The following is a 23,839-nucleotide window of genomic DNA, read 5'->3' as shown; positions in this document are numbered from 1 at the left end:
ATTGTCTAGGATAATGTGATCAAGCCCTTACCTGATCTTGCATGGTATATTTTGTGTGAATTTACAATAAAGACAGTTCCAGTTCGCACCTAAGTTTGTGTCCTCTGGTCCTTGAGTACATTATTCCGCTATAATACCTGGTTCCAGACTGGAGAAAGCTATATCTTAATGGAGGCACCAAAGTTGGGTGCTCCGTCACACTGATACATACTTTTATATTGCTCATCACCTACAGTATCTCACAAAAGTGAGTACACCCCTCACATTTTTGTAAATATTTTATTATATCTTTTCATGTGACAACACTGAAGAAATGACACTTTGCTACAATGTAAAGTAGTGAGTGTACAGCTTGTATAACAGTGTAAATTTGCTGTCCCCTAAAAATGACTCAACACACAGCCAATTAAGTCTAAACCTCTGGCAACAAAAGTGAGTACACCCCTAATTGAAAATGTCCAAATTGGGCCCAATTAGCCATGTTCCCTCCCTGGTGTCATGCGACTTGTTAGTGTTACAAGGTCTCAGGTGTGAATGGGGAGCAGGTGTGTTAAATTTGGTGTTATCGCTCTCACTCTCTCATACTGGTCACTGGAAGTTTAACATGGCACCTCATGGCAAAGAACTCTGGAAAAAAAAAAAAAAGAATTTATACTATATATATATATATATATATATATATATATATATATATATATAGTCTTTCTGCATGCCTATACATCTTCCTGATTTGACAAACGAGACACCTATTATTGTGTATGCATCATTAATGCATTAGCAAAACACATAAAATTAATGACATACTTAAAGTGATAAAAAAAAGCTTAGGTTTTTATTTTTCAAAAAATTAAAATAACAAAGATGTTTCACTTGCCTGCTCTGTGCATTTGGTTTTGCACATAGCAGCCCCAATCCTCCTGTTCTTGGGTCCCCCGACGGCACTCCTGGCTCCTCCCCCCCCCGTTGCTTGCAACTGGGGCACTCGCATATGCTTGCTCCCAAGCGCGGCTCCAAGTATCCATAGGATACACAGAGCAGGGCTCGGCCCCACACCCCCACTCTGTGCATCATACCCCTACGCTGTGAAGGGGAGAGTTTTATTGTACCTTTTGCCTTTACAACCACGCTAAAAGAAAATTTCCTGTTAGCCAATAAAGGAATGTACATTCACACTTTGCTAGCTTGGTATAATATTTTTATTTTTTAGTCAGGTTTACTACATGTATATTGTAAAATGTTAATGAATATGGATAATGTATTTCAGTATGTTCTTTGTCTGCTGCGAAACAGTATGTTATGACACATTGATTTTCATTTATGAAATACATAAAAGATGCCACAGTTTTAGCAAATTCTTTATTACTACAAAAAAGAATATTGAAAAGGCAGGAAATTTACATTAACATCAATAAGTGCTTTCAGAGACTTAAGAGGTTGTCACCAGAGAGGGACAGTTCAGTGATAAACAGCCCTAAACATATTACCTTTCATGGAAGAGCTGAAGGCTGTGTGAAGTCTGAGCCTTTATCTGAAATCAGTTGTACTGAGCTGGGTCATAGGTCAGGAGTGGAACCATACCAGATACTCCTGGAAAAGGAGTATCTATAACAGCTTTTCTTAACATTTGTATCCCAGAGAAACCCCCAAAATAATTTTCAGATCTCAGGGAGCCCTTACTAAAATCAACTAATCTGGGTTAATGGAAAAAATTGCCATATGTTTTGTTAGGCATTAGGATGAATAAAAGCCTTACAATGGTCATCAGAATGCCACCTCTAGCTAAATTTTGCTGGTATTGCCAAGGAGTGTTGGCCCTGAAACTATGCAGGGACCATCAAATAGGAGGTCAATCAGCTACAACTCAAGAAACTGCTAGCAACCTCCAGAGGAACACTGGTTGAGAATGGCTGATCTATCCATAGCAATATCTCTCAAATTAACCATGTGGTTTCAGCATTGGTGAATTTCAGAAAAGAGATCAGACCTCACAATGCTCTACTGTGTAATGAGCTGAAGGCTGTTTATCACTTTACTAACATCATCTGTAAAAAGAAAAGGAATGTTTTAAAGAACCTCTTTTAAGGCCTACAGAGACTAAGAAGACATGGTCATTTACCAATTTCCCCATATATATTTGGAATTGGCATCTACCATGCCACCACTTTCTTCTCACTGACCAGCTCTCCATATGGTGAATCAACAGACTCTGGAAGAAGAGCAAGATAGACCGGAGTCTCGGCACCTTCATCAGGAGACTTGGTGGCACTGGGACCAGCCATATCAGTCCTCACCCAGCCGCTTCTCGGCCTTTTGGCTAAGATCAAGTGTAGTATCTGTTCTTATCAGTGTTGGAATGGAGCCTGAAGGTTAGTATCGGTGGTGGCCGAAGTATACCGGGGCGCTCTGGGCGTAACTGGAGGACCGGAGTAGGCCAAACCAGAGAAAGCCGGACGGTTCCAATGCCTTCCTGATTTGAATGGGTCCGCCCCTGTCAGTTTGAAGGGAGTGGGAAAGCCGGGCGACCACGGTTAGTACTGCTCCTGGATGTGATTGGTAAGGGATGGCGGATGGTGGTGGGGGAACCTTTCCTCCTGGGTTGAATCTGGCCTTGCAAAAAGGCTTGTCCCCAGTTGAAGGCAGGTTCTCCCTAAGCTGTCTAAAATTCTGATGCCTCCTGATGGGATAGGGCTACACGAGGTCTGGCCGGGGGCTGAGACCGAAAAAGCCCGTGGTGTATGTGCCCCTGGGGTGGCAGCCCAGGGGTGCCTCAATCTCACTGGTGAGGGGCAGCTCACCTGAGTTTTTGTGGCACCTTGGTCACTGCACCATCACACTTTTTCAAGCACCTGCCTCTTGGGGTGGGCCTTTTGGCCAACACCAGAGGAATTTTTTATTCCTGGCCGGGGGGCCTGCCAAGGTTTTGCACTTTGGCACTACCCTGCACTTCTCCACTTCCCTTTTCCCCACTCTGTTTTTCTTTGTCGTGTGTCACGTTTGTCCCTTTTTTTGGTTGAGCACTTGCACGACTTTGATGGCGTAGGTCCTCGGGCCTGCCCTGTAAGTCTTGGGAGGGGGTGGATACGGCCTTTTGGCTTAGTTCGCCCTCTCCCATGGGGTCTCCCTTCGGGGGAGCCCTACCTAGTACTTGGGGTGGGCTGTTTCGGCAGTCCCCCTGAAGAATGGGGTCTGCCCGGTTTCGGCTGGGTGGACCTAAGTGAGTACCTCAGTCCCTGTCAGGAGCTTCGCGCCCCGGGGGATCAGGGTCAGGGCCCTTCCTCTTCGGAGGAGGGCCATGTGTACGCCTTGTGCACTTTTTGTGTGTCCACGTTTGCGTGTGTGCACTTTTTATGCACCGGGTGTAAGTCTTTTGAGTGTGTTTCACACACCACGGGCTTTAAAAAAAAAAAAAAAAAAATCAGTCCTCACCCAGCCTGGGCAGCAGGCGTTGAGAATGATTCCATCTCCTTTTCTTGTCTCTTTAAGCTTGCGTGCCTGGATTCTAGACAGCACCGTCACTCCTATTTTAGACATCCCATATGCCGTGTTTGCCCAGCCTTTCTTTTGATGGACTCCGTTCTTGGCATCTTCAACAAAATTCTCCATAAGCTTTACCAGTTCTTCCTACGTGATGGTATCACTGCGGAATTTTTCCTGAAGCTCGCAGCTGCACTGTGCCAGAGCCCTGGGGCTCACCATGCTGGATACATTTACCACTCGCCCTGTTAGAAGAAAACAAACCAGGGATGTTATAGGGGGTTAGAAGATGCTCACAGTCATTTTTGTAAAGTACCGCATTTCCTGTCCTTGGATGGCAACCCTCACTTACTGTACTGTATCTGTGAGGAAGCAATGTTGTCACTCTAGGACAAAACTACAGAAAACCACTTTCTCCTCATCTGCATAACACAGGGGGGAGAGGTCTGTAGTCCATAGATGGAACTGAGAACCAAGCTAATAACAGTCAGCAGAGGCAGAGTGCACAGAAGCAGCTCAGATCTAACAAAACACTTATCAGTATAAGTTCCAAAAATAAAGCAAACGTGAAAGTTCACTGAAGAGATTACATACGCTTTAACCACTTGACCTCCAGAAAATTTACCTTTCTTTATGACCGGGCCAATTTTTTTTCCAATTAAGAAAAAAAAAATGCAAATGCACTGTCACTGTACTAATGACACTGGCTGGGAAGAAGTTATCATGGGTGAGCAAGGAGTTAACAGTGTGCCTAGCCAGTGTGTTACTAAACTGTGGGAGGTGCTTTTAGTAGGGGAAGGCATAGATTCGTGTGGTTGCTTTTGCAGGAACACAGCATCAATGCCTTCCCTACTGACAGAATGACAATCTGCTATGTGTACATAGGCAGACTGCCGTTCTGCCCATGTAATGAACAATCGGCAGGTGCTGGCAGAAATCGAGTCCACGGTAGCTGCTGTGATTAGCGGGCCACAGGCGGTGTGCCCACGTGCCCCCAACCCGGAAGTGCTGGATCGCGTACTAGGTAGTACGCGTTTCACCCCTCCCAGTGGGCATTATCACAGACAGCTGTCTGTGAGAACACCCACTGGGAGGGGCAAAACACACCAACGCAATTTCTGGCTGTCAGTAACATCACTTCCAGTCCGAGTGGAACGCAAACGGAAGTGCGCACACTGCAGCGTTCTCACAGGACATAGACTTTAGCTTTTACAGCATCTGCCTGGTGGAAAGGATTTTGAATACGAGAACACATGCCTGATGTTTTGTAAGTGTTATTCCGGTTTGTCCTCTAATTAAATTTGAACGTATTACACTATTGGATTTCTCTGTCTTCCTCGTCCTGAGTGACGACCATTGGGGAACTGTAGGAAGTGCCAAAAACGTACCAAAAAAAAGCATTATAGACCCACATGCAGTACTGCTAGGGGGTCCACATCGTCTGGTAAGTGGATTCACTTTTGGGGTGTGGAACACAATATATTGCATGCAAAGTCACAGATTGGCACAAATTAAAAGAGGAACACTCTTATACTGTACACATTTACATTGACTCTTCCAGTGCCCAAACACCCTGAGCGGAGCTCCGACCCAATATATCCCCCCCCCTCCCCCCAGACAGACCGGCTTTCGTAGGGACCACGGCACAATACAAGGGGAGAAACAATTTGCTCTGTTGAAGAGCCAGGGAGCGAAGCCACCAGACCAGAGACACTTTGGTGCCCTGGCTCAGCTGGATCTGATTGTCCAGAGACTTCGGACAATCGTCCCATTTGACCAAGATCTCCCTTTGCAGGAACCTTGTATTGGAACTGTGCAAACGGAACAGCCCTAAAAAGTAGATACCATCAGGTCCAGCACCTGCATTCAAGTCCTGAGGGATGACCATCTGCTTGACAGCAGGAGATGAATCGCAGCATGCAACTTCTGGAGTTTGTTCAGAGGTAGGAACACTCTGGCTAGAGCTGAATACAATGTCAGACCCAGATAATCAATTTTTATGGAAGGAATCGGAGCAGACTTCTGGTAATTCAGAAGCCAACCGACCTCCTTCAGGGTCTGTATAGTGATCTCCACGTCGTCTATCAGAATAGTAGTGGACTCGGCTCACAAGAGGTCATCCAGATAGCCCAATACTGCAATCCCCAACTGACGTAGCAACGCCAGAACTGGGGCCAACACTTTCGTGAAGACCCAAGGAGCAGAGGGGAGGCCAAAGTGTAACGTAACAAACTGATAATGCTCCTCTCCTACAGCAAAAACGGAGGAAGCCGGGCACATATTGGAATGTGCAAGTAAGCAAGGGTGTGAGTGGACTCCTTTCGGAATTTCTGTACCCACACAAAACAGTTCAGGGCCTTAAGGTCCAAAATTGGACGTACCTTGCCCTCTTTCACACCCTGAAGCAGCAGGTCTTGTACCGCCCCAAAGAGAGCTTACAATCGGTCCAGGGACAGACGCACATTGTAAGGGAAGAACCTTTCCGAAGGGTAAGAATGAAACACGATCTTGTGGCCAGACTATCACTTCGTGGACCCACAAATTTCTCGTGAACCAAGAAAGACTGGCCACGCCTGCGACAAGGTTCCTTACCCTTTCCAGCCTACGGAAGAAGGGTACTTGTTCCCGTGTGACTCTTAATGATGTCATCCAGGGTGGCCCCAAAACAGGCGATCGCCCTGAAAGGGTAAATCAGTCAGAGCTTTTTCAGTGGTCTGGTTTGCAGACCAAACACTTAAGCCACAATACGCGCCTAAGTACCACTGCCGAAACAGACAGCCTAGAGATCAGTGGAGCCACATCCAAAGAGGCATCACAGATAAACTGCAGCCCCTGGACCAACTGGTCTGCCAGTACAGCAAAGGCAGGGGGGAGCTGCTGACACTCTAGGACATGGCGCAAAAGTTTAGCCCATTCAGTCAGAGTTTGCAACACCAGGGCAATGGTGAAGACCGGCCTAAGAGCCGAACATATTGCGGGCCACAAGACATATATAGACAGCGCTAACAGGTAAAAAATAAATATATATATATGTGCTATAAAATTAATAAATATACTGTAGCAAAAATGCATTCATAATCAATGAATATAAATTAATAAAGTGCAATAATTAAGTGTCCATAATATAACCATATAAAGTGCGATTGAATTCATTAAGTGCTGTCCAAAAGATGGTTTCTTCCAACGAAACTAAAGTGCCAGAAAGGTGCTCAAATCCATTAAAGTGCCCAAGTGCTCTTCAGAAAAAAAAGGGGGACCCCCAATGGGGATGCACTCACCAGATTGAGAATATAAATGAGCCTTAAGCATATATAGTGTTCCTTGGTCGGATCGCAGGATGAATGCAGCCACCCAAGCATATAAGATATCCCTTGAACAGATGGATGGATAACATACACGGCTTAGAATGGCTCCTTAATTTATCATCTCCTCTCTCTCTCTCTCTCCAATGTGGGTTTCAAAAGAAAGGGAAGAAGCCATACATAGTGAAGCCCGTAGGATTTATTAAGATCATAAGGTGAAAAAATAATACTCACAAAAGGTATCATCAACAAATGGCATTGAACAGCATTGAATAGTCTTATGCAGCTGGTCCCTTTACTTCCGTGGCGCTGCCGGCGTGCGTTCCACCGTGGTTGACAGGAAATGACGCTGCTAAGCTCCGCTGCCCGGAAGTTACGTCGACGCGTTTCGCCCGCCTTAATGAGCGTTATCAGCCACAGCCTCTGCTTTTCTGTCAGCCGGATCTTTAAAGGCTGGCGATTGCTCAACCTGAGTCCTGGTTGCCTTATTCAACCTGGAAACCGGGAGGTCCACCACCGTCTGAACAGTCCACTTTTTAAAGAGGGACGCCTCAAAGAGGTACCTCACCGCAAAACTTTTAGGAACCACAAAACGGATGTTTAGGAACGCTCCCACTCTAATGTGACAAATCTGTCAAAATAGGAGGGATAAGGAAACACTTTTCCTGCATGAGACAGCTTGTGAGTTCCAAAGGGGAAAGCCATCTTCGCCGCAGCTTCAGCTGCATCCTCCATTTTTAAAGTTTCATGCACAGAAACAATCAGTGTGTCCATCAGCGCCTTCTCTTGCACAGCTACAGGTATGGGAGGAATCATCCCCACTATCAGATAAGTCAGGGAGCGTGGCCACAGACCCTGCAGGGTGGGCCACGTCTGCGGTGGCCAAATCAAATTTAGGATCTGAGGAGACCGATGAGGCGGGGGAAGACAGGGGGCCCTTATTGCTAGCCCGCTGCCCAAAAGCCACCTCCACCTGGAACACAAAGGACTACAGGATCACCATTAGTGCATCAATGGATGGTTGGGACCCCGAGGGCACCGCAGCCTCTGAGAGGGGGTCAGGTGGGGAAAACGTGCTCCAAAGACTCCATTGGTGAAGAGTGGGATTCCCCACAAAACTTGTCTAGTACTGCCAAGGGACACCCCCACCAGGTCGCCAGCAACAGAGCACCCCATAATCCTGCAGAAGAGAGAGGGAGGGACCCCACCAGACTCACCACCCCAACAGAAAGGCACCGGCTGCACCAGGATAGCATTTACTCCATGTGCAGTGTCAAAGAAAAGGAAACACCCAGGAGTCAGCACCAGGGGAGCCCCCACAGCCGAGATAGCTGCCCAGAGGTTCCTCTGTAATGGCTGCCGCTCTGTAGCATGCCAGACCAATGAAAAATGGCTGCCAGACAACACAAACATGGTGGCGGGCCAAAGAAATAAACAGGCTATAACAAAATGACCACCGCATGCGGCTCCCAGGGACCCAGGAGGGATCCCTGGTGCCCAGGCATGAAACTTGAGGGAAGGGGGAAACCAGGCGCAGGGCCCCCACACAGGTAAAGCTCACCCCCAGCTGAAGGCCCAGTCACCGGTGACGTAGCCTCCCCCCCGCCCCCACCACCAAAACAGCACCTTACCCCAACCCCGGACACATCCCACACCACCAGACTACCCCAGATGGGAATGGAGGGGGGGGGGGGGTAAGGGGGGTTTTGGAGCTAGATCATCTACAGGGGCCACGAGAATACAGGAAGGGGGCCTAATGGGAAGGAGGGAAACCCAAGGGTCCCAGGGAGGGGCCCACGTTCACCCCAAAACCCTCCAGGGGGAGGGGAGGGGGGGACAGATACTCCCCATACCAGGAACCAGGTGGGCACCCCTCCAAAACAGAACCTCCTCGCCATCTAAATAGGTGGGCTGTCGGCCAGGAGGAACGCTGCAACTCAAGCCAAGACACAATTGTATGTGACCTCGTGAGGCGTTTAACTTGCAGGCCAGCCCCTGTCCATTGGGAGTATGTCGTGGCTGACCTAGCGCAGAGATGTAATCTGCGCAAGCTCGCTGGCCAGACTGGGGTGACCATTGGATCTAGAATATCCAGCCCGTCGCCCAGTCCGGCAGTTGATTATAGATCTCGCAGCCATTCAAAAGGAAAAAACTGCCAAGACCAATGATCCCAGCAAGGAACTAAGTCCTTACTCCTGACTAGGCAGAAAAAAAACTGAGAATCTATGGCAGAGAGGGGGAGTATACCACCAGGGACTGCCTATAGGCTTAGTCAAGCTCTTTCTTCTGCTTAGTGTCCTACTCCTGTAGGGGCAGTATAAGAATCCTGAAGAGTTGTGTCTGTCAATGAACGAAATAGAAATCATGACCCTCTACCCAGAGCAGTATAGTGTCACTATGGCGGCAATGTACTGCTCTGGTCACCAAATGTAAAAAAAAAGAAAAAAAAAAAGTTAATGTCTTAAAATTTTCCAAAAAATTGTGCCAAAAAAAAAAAAAAAAATTATATATATATATATATATATATATATATATATATAAGTTAAACACCAAGGTGCACATTGCAGTACTCCCTATTAAATAGTACTCCTTATTTAATAGGGAGTACTGCAATGTGCACCTTGGCCTTTAGTATTTTATATGTCCTAAGTTCCACTGCTGACAATTACCATCTTGACCACTATATGGAGCCCCTTAGTCTAAATTGCCTTTATATTTTGATTATTTTCATTTTGCATTTTGGTCACTGTTAAACACGTTCTAGGTATATACCGAACGTATATATATATATATATATATATATATATATAAATGTTTTTGATCGCCTGTGAGAACATAAACGTTAGTTCATGCTTGCCCATGTAACATGTACTAATCGCATTGCTTGTATCGTCACTTCCGCCCTCGCGGGCCAGGGTGCACGTGCGTCACTTCCGCCCCGAGTAGAAGGGGATTGGCTAATCGTACGGAAGTGCCGGACGTATGGGGCATTTATAGGCATGCTGGCGGTGTCCGGTAACCACGCCCCTGACGACGTCACTCTGACAAAACCGGTCGGGCGGTTCCGGATACCACGCTCCCCTGACGCCGGCCAACTTTGTCTTTGCGGGACGCCGCAAATTTTAAAATGATTACCTGTAATTTACCTACTGAATTTAAGTAGTACCTTTAAAGAGGTTGTAAACCCTCTTGTATAACTTTTACCTATAGGTAAGCCTATATTAAGGCTTACCTATAGGTGCTATAAATATCTCCCAAACTTGCACCGTTTAGGAGATATTTACAGCGCAAACTGCCGATGACGTCATCGGCGCAGGCGCTCTGAGGGAACGGCCACCCGTGCCGTTCCTTCAGAGCTCAGTGCCGTGAACGGCGGCTCCCGCAGTGATGTAATCGCGCCTCCGGCCATTCAGATGGCCGGAGGACGCGAACCCAGAAGCGGGACGGCAGGACATGTCGCCGTCCTGTCACTGAGGTGGCGGCACGGCGGGGGCTTCGTTTTAAAGGTAAGTACTACATAATGAGCTAGTATGCGATGCATACTAGCTCATTATGCCTTTCTCTTTACAGGGCTTTTTTTTTTCTCGGTTTTTTTTTTTTACTTTACTTCCTCTTTAATAAATCTGTACATATTTAAAAACTGGATTACGCTATGGTCTCCTTCCTTCTCTCTGCATTACTATATATACTGGAGCCATTCATTGATCCATGATTGAATATGCTGTATTGGGAGATTTAAGAAACGCATGGAGGTGATCCTAGTCTACCATTGCGGAGGAGAGAGCCTATCCTGAGGGTTTTCATCATATGCTCTCTCCATTAAATTGGGGGCCCATTCCCTGTGGTAAGAAGCCACTTTTAATCCATCTTCACGGGTGTTTTTTCCTCTCTGCTCACCACATCTTGGGATCTCACCCCCTATTTGGACTTTCTGGTTTTTCTTACATCAGATCCATTATTCAGGATTTCTATGGACTTTTATTCCCCTGGTCTGTTTTAACTGCACCAATGTTTTCTCTGCGATTTATTTATTACAGGTTTTTAGCGCTGCACTATTTGATATATATTTATCTATCATTGCAGTGTAGTTAAAGTAATAAAACATGGTGAAAGAGCATGTGTTGCAAGAGATGGATTGAGTATATTTTTTATTATTTTGACAAACACTTTGAATAGCCCTTTATCATTCCATAGACGTCACACAAAAAAAAAAAACTTACCATGGGGTTTAATGAGAGGGAGAAGCTCATGGCAGGCGTCAAGAGTGGCAAAAAAGTTGGTTCTGAGAGTAACCTCAGCCTGGGTGCCAAATGGAGTCGTATCTGCAACTGGAAAAAAAAAAAAAAAAAAAATCAGATTTGTTAGGAATTAGAGGTTTTCATTTCTGAAAAAAAAAAAAAAAAAAAACAAACAACACACATCTAAAATGAAACAGAACTAAAATAAAAAAAAAAAAAAACAAACAACACACATCTAAAATGAAACAGAACTAAAATTAAAAAAAAAAAAAAACACACATCTAAAATAAAATAGAACTAAAATTAAACAATGACAGCAGGTAGAGTTTTAGGCCCCTTTCACACGGGCGATCCGATCCGCCTGTCAGTTTTTCAGGTGGACCTGATCGGATGCTCCATGCATCTCTATGGGGCAGCAGATGTCAGCGGTGACATGACCACTGACAAATGCTGCTCTAAGATCTGATCCTGTCCGTGAAATCCGGACAAATGGGAACCCAATTTTCCATCCCTCTGGAGGATCGGATCGGATCGGATGAGAATGGACAGGCGGTCCGTTCTCATCCGATCTCCCCATAGAGGACAACGGGGATCTGACAGCTCCATCTCCGCACGAAGAACGGAGACGGAGCTGTAATCCGCCTGCTCAGCGGGGATCTGTGGATCGATCCCCCACTGAGCAGAACGGACTCTGTCGGGCGGTGCACCCGTGTGAAAGAGGCCTAAAGCTAAACTTCAGTTAGGGGCAAATTAGTCATGTAAAATCCAGCATATGTAAAATTCTTCAGCTTTTACAACCACTTTAACCTCTTGCCAAGGCGCTCACAGTAGATGTACCGGTACTGCGAGGGGGCAGCACAGCCAGGCACCGTGAGGTACCAGGTGTTGCATGAGTTTGTCAGGAGAACATTGATCAAGCTCTTGCAAGAGCAATATACTGCATGCCTTAGGATCAGCATTGCCAACAACTGAAAATGCATATTGGCAGGAAACCTAAATTATTATGAGGGAAAGGTGGTAACCTGTTTTCATGTATAGATGAAATTTTAACATATACAGTCCTTGTTATTCCATTTAGAATAAAAAAAAAAAAAAAATGAAAAAGCAAATTTAGTTTATATACTGACTAAGTTGTACTTTTATTTCAAGCGTAATACTACCAGTGTAACAAAATTGCTTTCAATTTGTACAAAAACTCCACACTAAATCTTTTTTTCAATTTTTCCGAAAATTTCTATTTTTTCCAGAAAAAAAAAAAAAAGTCTTTTTTTTTCTCATGGCTTCAAAGTTTCCAGACATTTTACACTTCTAGTCACACTAAAAGTCGCTGATCACTGCCATTACTAGTATTAGTATCTGTACGGATCAGTATCTTACTACACTTGATCTTAGCAAAAAAGAAGAGAAGCGTTATGGATCAGTAGCTTGATCACGATCAGAACTATACTAGTGTCCCCAATAGTATATAGTGTACCCAAAAACACAGTTTGGTTTTTACCGAATGTATGCATTTGACATGTAGCAGAATACATGTAAGAAATGCAACGAAATTTGATTTTATTGGATAGGTTTTAGAACACAAAGTCGAAAATTTTTGTTTTGTTTTTTCAAAATATTTTTTTCGTTTATATAATAAAAAAGAAAAAACCCAGTGTAAGCGCCGGTTCACATTACCGCGACGCTACTTGCAGGGGCGACCTCCGAGATCGCGGTGCGAGCAGCGCGCCGCGACCTCGGAGCGGCCGCCACGGACTTCATAACATTGAAGTCTATGACGGTCGCTCCGGGTCGCCCCAAAGAAGCTCCGGACCCTTTTTCTAGGTCGGAGCGACTTGTGTCGCTCCTATTAGAACGGGTCCGCAGCTTCCCTATGGGAGGCGACCTGTGGCGACCTGTGAGGCGACCAGGTCGCCTCACAGGTCGCCCCAGTGTGAACCGGCACTTAATCAAAAACCCCCAAAAGAAAGCTCTATTTGTATGAAAAAAAAAAAAAGAAATTTAAAATACAGTGTTGCATGACTGCGCAATTACCAGTTAAAGTAGCATAGTGCTGAAAAGCACAAAATGTCCTGTTCATGAAGGAGGTACAGTGCCTTGGAAAAGTATTCACACCCCTTGAAATTTACACATTTTGTCATGTTACAACCAAAATCGTAAATGTATTTTATTGGGATTTTATTTATTCTGATAGACCAACACAAAGTGGCACATAATTGTGAAGTGGAAGGAAAAATGGTTTTCAACATTTTTTACAAATAAATATGTGGAAAGTGTGGTGTACATTTTTATTCAGCCCCCATGCCCCCCCCCCCCCGAGTTGATACTTTGTATAACCCCTTTCACTGCAAGTCTTTTTGGGGATGTCTCTACCAGCTTTGCACATCTAGAGAGTGACGTTTTTCCCATTCTTCTATGCATAATAGCTTAAGCTCTGTCAGATTGGATGGAGAGCGTCTGTGAACAGCAATTTTCAAGTCTTGCCACAGATTCTCAGTTTGATTTAGGTCTGGACTGTGACTGGGTCATTTTAAACACATGCATATGCTTTGATCTAAACCCTTCCATTGTAGCTCTGGCTGGATGTTTAGGGTCGTCGTCCTGCTGGAAGGGGAACCTCCACCACAGTCAAGTCTTTTGGAGACTCTAACAGGTTTTCTTCTAAGATTGTCCTGTATTTGGTTCCATCCATCTTCCCATAAACTCTGACCAGCTTCCTTGTCCCTGCTGAAGAAAAGCATCCCCACAACATGATGCTGCCACCACCATGTTTTGTGGTGGGGATGGTGTGTTCAGGATGATGTGCGGTGTTAGTTTTCTGCCACACATAGCGTTTTGCTTTTAGGCCAAAAAGTTAAATTATGGTCTCATCTGACCAGAGCACCTTCTTCCACATGTTTGCTGTGTCTCCCACATGGCTTCTCGCAATCTGCAAATGGGACTACTTATGGCTTTCTTTCAACAATGGCTTTCTTCTTACCACTCTTCCATAAAGGGCAGATTTGTGGAGTGCAGGACTAATAGTTGTCCTGTGGACAGATTCTCCCTCCTGAGCTGTGGATCTCTGCAGCTCCTCCAGAGTTACCATGGGCCTCTTGGCTGCTTCTCTGATTTATGCTCTCCTTGCCCGGCCTGTCAGTTTAGGTGGACGGCCATGTCTTGGTAGGTTTGCAGTTGTGCCATACTCTTTCCATTTTCGGATGATAGGATTGAACAGTGCTCCATTAAAATGTTCAACGCTTGGGATATTTTTTTATAACCTAACCCTGCGTTAAACTGCTCCTAATATAGTTGGGAAGGAACACCAGTGCATCCCTGTGCTGGCAAAAACACGGCCCTGCATCTAATCACCAAAGGAGAACTTCCCGACCACCCACCGCAGATATACTGCAGCACGGTGACTCGGCTGTACGAACCGCCGAACCCCATACGTTGCTACTCGAGAGCGCATGCGCGGCGATTTGCGAGAAGGAAAGCTGATATGCAGGGCCAGGGGCTGCAATTGTCGCTGGGCACCCGCAATCACTCCCCGGGAAGACAGAACGCCGGTCTGCCGTTATTAACATGGCAGACCATTGTTCTGTCAGTAATAAACACAGGGCTCCTGTGCTCCTCCTACAGGTCCCTGTGTTGAGGCCATAAGTCCATCCCCCACACAGTTAGAAAACACTCCCTAGGCATACGTTTAACCCTTTGATCGCCCCTGGTGTTAACCCCTTTCCTGCCAGTGTAATTATTATAGTAACAGCGCATATTTTTAGCATGGATTACTGTAGTAATGGCACTGGTCCCCTCAAAAGTGTCAAACATGTCAGTTAGGTGTGCAATCTGTCCGACGCAATGTCGCAGTACCACAAAAATAAATAAATAAACAAACAAACAACCCAGATCAAGACCATTACTAGTAAAAAATCTGTAAAAATTACATATCTTTCTCCTAGTTTGTAGACACAATAACTTTTGCGCAAACCAATCAATATACACTTACAGGCTGTACCCAAGTTACAAACATCCGACTTACAAAAGACTCCTGCTTACAAACGGAGGGAGACAACAGGAAGTGAGGAGAAATCTCCCCCTAGAAAGGGAAATTCACTCCTGTAAGAGTTCTCATGGGGAAAAAAGTGTCTCCACTAAAGGTTTATCATCAATACATGTTTCTACAACAACCCAAAATTTTCAAAATCCAGTTATCATAGAACAGAAAGTGAGGTGAAATCTTCTGAACAGAGGAACAGACAGCAAAACAAATGGTACAGGGGTGTTAACCCTTCCCTATGCTATCCACAAAACTTAAAATTATTCTTTTGGCTGAAGTTATACAAGAAAAATTCCCCTGGGGGTGGGACTTTGCAGGCACGAAATTGCAAAAAATCAAAAAATATATTAGACAAAGAATTTTATTCAATACATAGACATATATAAATATACAACCAATGTTGTTGATATATAAAAACAAGACAAGGCAAGCAATGGTATGTATAATGAAACCACTCAACCAACAGGTCCAAGCTAACCGACGCGTTTCGAGGTTTTTGACCTCTTCGTCAGGGATGAGGCTGGAATCCTATATGGTTGGCTTTCAAAAAGACATACACAGAGCTTGCTAGTTTTTCTTTAAAAACAGGAAAAAAGGTTGCAACCCAAATAATGCTGTGTGTTCACGGGATAGGGATTTTTTTTCAACGGATCCATCGCTGGGAGAAGGAGTCCATGCAGCATTTTTGATCCCAAGTACCATCTGAAGCCTGGGCAATTTTCTTGCCCTACCCACTTCGCTAGGCAAAATTGGACTCCAGCTGTCTTGAGTTTGTTCGAAGAGCACTTATGTCATCAGTCTTATATACATCTTGCTTTTGACATACGCATTGAAAAAAAATCCCTATCCCGTGAAAACACAGCATTATTTGGGTTGCAGCCTTTTTCCTGTTTTTAAAGAAAAACTAGCAAGCTCTGTTTATGTCTTTTTGAAAGCCAACCATATAGGATTCCAGCCTCATCCCTGACGAAGAGGTCAAAAACCTCGAAACGTGTCGGTTAGCTTGGACCTGTTGGTTGAGTGGTTTTATTATACATACCATTGCTTGCCTTGTCTTGTTTTTATATATCAACAACATTGGTTGTATATTTATCTATGTATTGAATAAAATTCTTTGTCTAATATATTTTTTGATTTTTTGCAATTTCGTGCCTGCAAAGTCCCACCCCCAGGGGAATTTTTCTTGCATAATTACGATTTCTGGGATAAGGGACACCTTGTAGAGGCTCATAGCAGGAACACACAAAATTTTGGCTGAAGTTACACATAAAAAAAATTGTACCTGTTCCGACATACAAACAAATTTGATTTAGGAAAAAACCTACAGTCCCTATCTTGTTTGTAACCCGGTGACCGTCTGTATTAGAATATTAAAATATGTGGCAGAATACAAGTTGGCTTAAAATGATAAAAACATCAGATTTTTTAATTTTTGTTATTGTGAATGTTATATAGCAGAAAGTAAAAAATTATTGTTTTTTTTTTCTTCAAAATTGTCCCTTTTTGTTTATAGCGCAAAAAAAAAAAAAATTCAGAGCTGATCAATTAACATCAAAAGAAAGCTCTATTTGTGGGGAAAAAAAAAGGACATCAATTTTATTTGGGTACAGCATCGCACAACCGTGCAATTTTCAATTAAAGTAACGCAGTGCCGAATCGCAAAAAATGGCCTGGGGGGGGGGGGGGGGTAACACCTTCCGGTCTTTAAGTGGTTAAAATTAGTTGAAGTATCTCCCCCATCACAGTGAGCTGAGCCTTTTGTATGTTTCTGAATAAAACCGTTTATTCATCACCCCGTCTAGAAGTGCAATGTCATCCTGACTCGAGTCCTGCGCCAGAACCTGAAAATCTCGTGAAATTCTGGTCCGGATTATAGTCGCTGCCACAACATGCTTCAAGTTAACAGTTTCATGATGTTGTAGCATAAACACAGCCAAAAAGATTAGACTTTTACTTCTAATTTAGCAGTGGAATTTTTGCAGCTTTTACCATATGGCCATGAGATAATGCTATAAAATTCATCATATACCAACCCTTCATTCACAGTTTAATGTAATATCACATAGACAGTAATGGGTTCTTGCCATTCAACGCACCACAATGAACAATTTATTACATATGCAATTTATTTTTAAAAGCAGTGCACTCCAAACGCACAGATGCTTCATATCTGTTTTGCTGTGTCATATAATGCCAGTGTGCTGGCTGGGTGCCTTGTGGTGCCATTTAATGTGATTGTTAAAGCGGTAGTATACTAAAAAAAAAAATTTTCATAATGAAATACTTACCTACTTACTGACCAGGGTGCCCCCATTCAATGCAGAGTGACCATGCACGCGGGAGTCATTTTCCGGCACTTCCTGGCAAGGAACTCTGAAGGTCCGCCGGACCTTCAGAGCGCATGCGCCGCTCGCATCAGCGGCTGCATGCAGTGCAAATATCTCCTATACCGTGCTGGTTTAGGAGATATTGATTGTACCTACAGGTAAGCCTCATTATAGGCTTACCTGTAGTTAAAAGTCACAAAAAGCGGTATACTACCGCTTAAACATAGCTAAGCTTTGCTACATCAAATAAGCTTGTTCAATGTCTTGGTCTGTTTTCTTTAGAAAGCAACCACAGTCTAAGTAGAAAAGCCTGTCCCCTGCCAGCATGATGTAGAGAGGAACCCTTGTTCTGTGTGTGGAACATAGGTGTGCGCACAGGGTGTGCCAGGTGTGCCTGGGCACACCCTAATAACCCTGTGTGGAGCAGATTCCACCTGTTTGAGCCCCTGATATTTCAGCAAAGCCCCCTAAAATTTTATAACAAATACTAAAGATATAATAAAAAATAAAACTACTGACACCATCCACTGCCCTGACACCACTCTCTGCCCTACTGACAGCGTCCACTGTTCTACTGACACCATCAGTATATATACACATGTATGTGTATGAGCTTTGAGGTGCACACCCTAATGCAATAGGCTGTGCACACCTATGGTGTGGAAGCAGTGGTCTCCCTATAGAGATATGACACCAGTCCTGCTGAGTCAGATTCAGAGCTCTCCAATCAGCAGGGACCGTGTCAGTCCTCAGCAATGAGGTTACTGCTTCCTCACACACAGCAAGAGTACATTTCTGCAGCTGCTGGCAGGAGACAGGCTTTTCTACTAAGGCTGTGGCCGCTTTAGGCTTGGTTCTCATATATGCAAATTGAATGCGCGTTTCCCTGCATCCAATTTGCATGACAGGAGACTGTGTCTGGCTGTCAATGAAGCCGGTTCACACAGCTCCGGGGCGGCCGTGGTCCGCATTTGGAAAGGGTCCTGCAAGTCTTTGGTTCCGATTCAAGTGCGAATTCAAGCAGAAATTTAGACCGGATTTCGCACCTAAATCGGTGAGCAGGGACGCAGTGGACCCCCTGCTGCGAACCGCTGCCGCAGCATTTGTGTATGCGAACCAGATCTTAGAAAGAAACTTAGCTGTAAGTCACATAACATATGACCTAAGCTGAACTCTATGCTATTATTTGCACTGTACAAAAAAAATAAACACTAATAATGTATGAAATGAATATCCTTACTTTTATTCCCCCCATGTACAGTACAGTCAGTGCAAACTTCCGCTGCTAAAATTTATAGTTCCAGATATGAATGCAACAATGAATGCAAGGTGTTCTGTAATTAGAGAGGGTTGACGTTAATCTGAACCTCCTCCAATCAGAGAATGCCTTGCATTCCTTAAAGAGGTTGTAAACCCACGTTTTTGACATTTACCTATAGGTACGCCTATATTAAGGCTTACCTATACCTATAGGTGCTATAAATATCTCCTAAACTTGCACCGTTTAGGAGATATTTACAGTGCATGCAGCCGATGACGTCATCGGCGCATGCGCTCTGAAGGAACGGCCACCCGTGCCATTCCTTTAGAACCCTATGCCGTGAACGGCGGCTCCCGCGCGCGGGAGTGATGTAATCGCGCCTCCAGCCAATCAGATGGCCGGAGGACGCGAACAAGGAAGCAGGGCGGCCGGACATGTCGGCCACCCTGTTGCTGAGCGGGCGACGCTTCGGGGGCTTCGTTTTTAGCTAAGTAATTCATAATGAGCTAGTATGTGATGCAATTTTTTTTTTTTCTTTTGGAATGAACCAGCTGCAGAGCAAGCACACTGCTGTGACTAACTATAAATTCCGGTACACATATGCCAATCAGCAGGAACCAACCAACTTTGGCCATGTGTGTGTTCTTCTAACGTCAGGCTTTTGACGAATGGTCATGCTGGAAAGCCATTTGATTGGTGTTCATTTATTTTTTATTGTGCAGATGGCAAAAATGTTTTTGGCTTGAGTTCAGCTTTAAACTGAAGGTTCAATAAGGCTTCAAGGCAGACCATGCAAAAACAAAAAAAAAAAGAAAAAAAAGAAGGATTTAAAATATTGCCCCCCTCCCTCCCCCACAAAAACTGAAATGAGGTTACTCCACATCTATCGAATATCCTTAAGGCTAGGTTCAAGTTATTGCATGTTGGGAACCCGTGCACAATCACACTTGTTCCTGACATGTTCCTGCTGTTTAGCAGACGTGGAGGTGTCATTAAAGAGGTTGTAAACCTCAGATTTTTTTTTTTTTTTTTTAAAACACCTGAAAGACAAAACACATAATGAGCTAGTATGCATCGCATACTAGCTCATTATGAAATACTTACCTTAGAACGAACCCCCGAAGTACCGACTGCTCACCTCTCTCATGGGTGACATGTTCTGTCACCCTTCTTCTGGGTTTGCAGCATCCGGCCATCTGATTGGCTGGAGCCGCGATGACATCACGGCACGGGGGCCTTGAAGGAACGGCACGAGCGGGGCCGTTCCTTCACAGCGCATGCGTCAGTGACGTCACTGGCTGCATTCAAAGTAAATATCTCCTAAACGATACATGTTTAGGAGATATTTACAGTACCTATAGGTAAGCCTTTATTAAGTCTTACCTATAGGTACAAGTTGCAGAGGAGGGTTTACTTTCTCTTTAATTCCTAATGGCACCCTGATACATTGGCAAAATGTCTGCGTTTTTTTAGTGTGTGCCAAACCACATGGGGCGCAGTTTTTAAAAAAGGGTGTGGGACTTCTTTCCCCATGCTTCTGGGGATAGGGCAGCCCATTGAAATGAATGAGATGCCCTACAAGCAGAACACAGCGGCACAGCTGCTAACCAATCCAAATTCAAACCAGTCTTTACAAGAGTATTATGGGCTTCCTAGATGCTCATGCTTTCAAATACCTGCAAGTAATGCCATGGCTTATATGCCTGTTGCCATTTCGTTGTTCTACTATGTTGCTTCAGTGGCTGATGTATACTCTATATTCCTCCCTACCATTAAACCGGAGATTATATCAAAGATTTGTTCACATTGTCTAGATTCTAGAGAGTGTTGGAATTGGGACCTTGGTCTCTTGGACCTGGATCAACAGGACTAGGTCTTCAAGAGACTCCCTCATACCAACCCACATAAATGATTCTCTTGGGGCTGTACAGACTTACCTATCCACACCAGGTGCTCTGGAGACCCAGGTACTCTCGCCTGCGGAGCTGTCTGGAACAATTTGGATACTGGACCACCATATTCCCAATTGCTGAATGCATTGTACTCTTCCACAAGACCCTAAAATATGGTATACTGAGCATACTCTGTGAGGATGTAGTTCCTGAGTTTCTACAGCTGGGACACGCAAGGCGGTTTTTGGTTGCTTGAAAACTGATAGCACAGAAATGGCTCCACCGAGCTTCTTCAACATTCACCCAATGGAAAGAGACTGCTAATTCCATGTTTGAAAGAGAAACGTTTACTAATGCCCCGTACACACGTGCAGATTGTCGGCAGAAAAGATTCGGCCGACGACCGATCGGCCGATTTTCGGCTTGTTAGTATGATGCTTCCGACAGCCGACAGCGCACTTTCGGCCGAACAGAATCTGTCGTGCAAGCATTAAAATTTTTGTATGCCGACACCAGAACGGCCGATTGTTCGCCAGTCAGTACAGAATTCGGCCGACAGACAGCAGATTTGCAAGACTGGGCATGCTCAGAAAAGAAAAAACACAGGGAAAGTTAACCATTACATGACATCACTTCTGCAGTCGGCGGACAAAATTCGTGTGCAGTCTTTTGCACTTTTCAGCGGACACGACAGCCCGGGGACAAAAGACGGCCGATCGGTCGGCCGACGATCGGTACGTGTGTACGAGGCATAACCAACATAGAGGATGCCTTTAAAAGTTCTTTAAACTATGGACATTCTGGTTTCCCCTCCAGTTGTGGGCTTCTCATCCACTACCTTGGTTAGATTGCTACAATAATCCTGCCAACCCTGTACAATTTCAAAAACCATGGGAACAAACCACATAGGTTTTTATTGTATTTCCACTATACAGGCACTCCAGGTACTACAAGATTTTCCATCAGTCTACATTGACATATCTGTAAAATAATTTGTGCTCCTTCTTGTGTTCTACATTTCAATGTCGGACTTGGAAGAAATAGTAACTGGTTTTGAATGTATGTTTTGTTACTCTTTTTCTTCCCCCTCGGTTTGTAAAGGAACTGGAAAAACTAAACTGACTGTTCTAATAAAAATGTACCCCCCCCCCCACCCCTCAAAAAAAATAAAAAACCTCAGCCATACTTCTGACCCTTCCAAGAGTTTGGGTGATGTCACCACACCTTACTACTGTCTCCTGACAAAGCTGGGTACTCGAAATCCCATAAAAATTGCAGGAGGTGATCAATTACCACCAAAAGAAAGCTCTATTTGTGGGGAAAAAAAGGACATCAATTTTATTTGGGTACAGCATTGCACAACCGCGCAATTGTCTATTAAAATAACGCAGTGCCGAATCGCAAAACATGGCCTGGGGGGTTAACACCTTCCGGTCTTTAAACTGCTTAGCGGTATCCCCGAGCGTGACTCGGGGTGGATTTTCCTTGCTACTATCTGTATCCCCGAGTCACACTCGGGGTGGATGTGCAGAGTGAGCAGCGGTGTCTCTTACCTTCTCCTGGCGATCCAGCGATGATCTCCCATTGCTGTGATCGCCAGCCGAGATCCCCGCCGCTCTCCGTCCTCCGTCGGTGTGATCACTTCCTGGTTCCGTTCTTATATATACACACACACACACTATATATATATATATATATATATATATATATATATATAAAATATATATAAAATATATATAACGTATGAATTATAATCTAATCAATAATATAATTTTATTATATAAAATATATAAAATTATATTATTGATTAGATTATAATTCATGCATTTGGGTTTCAAATTTATCACATCTGGGATGTCTACTAGAGTCTTGTTTTGGTCAGGTTTAAGTCAGTAATTACTAAGAATTGTAGGCCTATAATACATAATGCCAAATTTCCATGCAAAAAATTGTACCGCTTTTGGTACAGAATTCCTGACATAATCATACCGCCAGGGAGGTTAAGTGGAAGTATCTCCTCCATCACAGTGAGCTGAGCCTTTTGTATGTTTCTGAATAAAACCGTTTATTCATCACCCCGTCTAGAAGTGCAATGTCATCCTGACTCGAGTCCTGCGCCAGAACCTGAAAATCTAATTTCCTTGTGAAATTCTGGTCCGGATTATAGTCGCTGCCACAACATGCTTAAAGTTAACAGTTTCATGATGTTGTAGCATAAACACAGCCAAAAAGATTAGACTTTTACTTCTAATTTAGCAGTGGAATGTTTGCAGTTTTTACCATATGGCCATGAAACAGAACTCTGAATTGAATCCGCATTTTTATTAGATAATGCTATAAAATGCATCATATACCAACCCTTCATTCACAGTTCAATGTAATATCACATAGACAGTAATGGGTTCTTGCCATTCAACGCACCACAATGAACAATTTATTACATATGCAATTTATTTTTAAAGCAGTGCACTCCAAACGCACAGATGCTTCATATCTGTTTTGCTGTGTCATAGAATGCCAGTGTGCTGGCTGGGTGCGTTGCGGTGCCATTTAATGCGATTGTTAACATAGCTAAGCTTTGCTTCATCAACGAAGCTTGTTCAATGTCTTACAGTCTGTTTTCTTTAGAAAGCAGCCACAGTGTAAGTAGAAAAGCCTGTCCCCTGCCAGCATGATGTAGAGAGGAACCCTTGTTCTGTGTGTGGAACATAGGCGTATTCACAGGGTGTGCCTGGTGTGCCTGGGCACACCCTAATAACCCTGTGTGGAGCAGATTCCACCTGTTTGAACCCCTGAATTAAAACCTATGCTTGATGATGATAAAGTAGACCCTTACCAGGCCAAAAACACTATTCCTTTTCTCCTCTGGAGGTCTTTGGCATTGAACGAGGGATTCAGCTAGAAGAAGGGGCTCTAGTGACGGTGTCAGGGTGGTACAGTGCCAGGTGAGCGTCGGCAATCTTAGAAGAATCCTGTTTAAAACGTAATGTAACCAATTTGCTACTCTCTACAATCAATATTCGCAGTACTGGATAAGCATAATTTATATACACAATATAAACATTCAGAGCACTTCTTGCAGTCTCAGAACATTGCTTGCATTGCCTGCTTGCCTACTTTCCTAGCATTTACTGCATGTTTAAAAAGTGTTTCTTTAAAATTGGCTCATTTGATTGCAAGCTCTTGCTCTACATAGGCAACTTTACTAAATATATTAGTTGTATGATGCTTTGTTTTTAAAAAGGGAAACTTGCAGTAAGCAAATCACATTCCAACTGCCCTCAAATCAGTGGAGAATACCTTTAACCT

At 44.2% G+C, this 23,839-nt stretch overlaps 1 pseudogene across 1 annotated transcript in view; it reads right to left on the bottom strand.

The window, feature by feature from the left end:
- Window positions 1-2,065: 2,065 nt before the first annotated feature.
- LOC309545841 (carbonyl reductase [NADPH] 1-like) overlaps window positions 2,066-23,839 on the bottom strand; it is a 33,677-nt pseudogene continuing 11,903 nt past the window's right edge. Inside the window, exons 2-4 of the transcript XR_014226157.1 lie at window positions 10,997-11,104; window positions 3,427-3,719; window positions 2,066-2,291 (exon numbers count right to left, since the gene is read on the bottom strand). The product of XR_014226157.1 is annotated as a carbonyl reductase [NADPH] 1-like (transcript). The remainder of the gene's footprint in view (window positions 2,292-3,426; window positions 3,720-10,996; window positions 11,105-23,839) is intronic.

This window comes from Pelophylax lessonae (assembly GCF_965119305.1).
Source record: "Pelophylax lessonae genome assembly, chromosome: 2".
Taxonomy (NCBI): Eukaryota; Metazoa; Chordata; class Amphibia; order Anura; family Ranidae; genus Pelophylax; species Pelophylax lessonae.
Note: the sequence above shows the minus strand (reverse complement) of the source record. Positions and strands in the feature narration are given on the sequence as shown.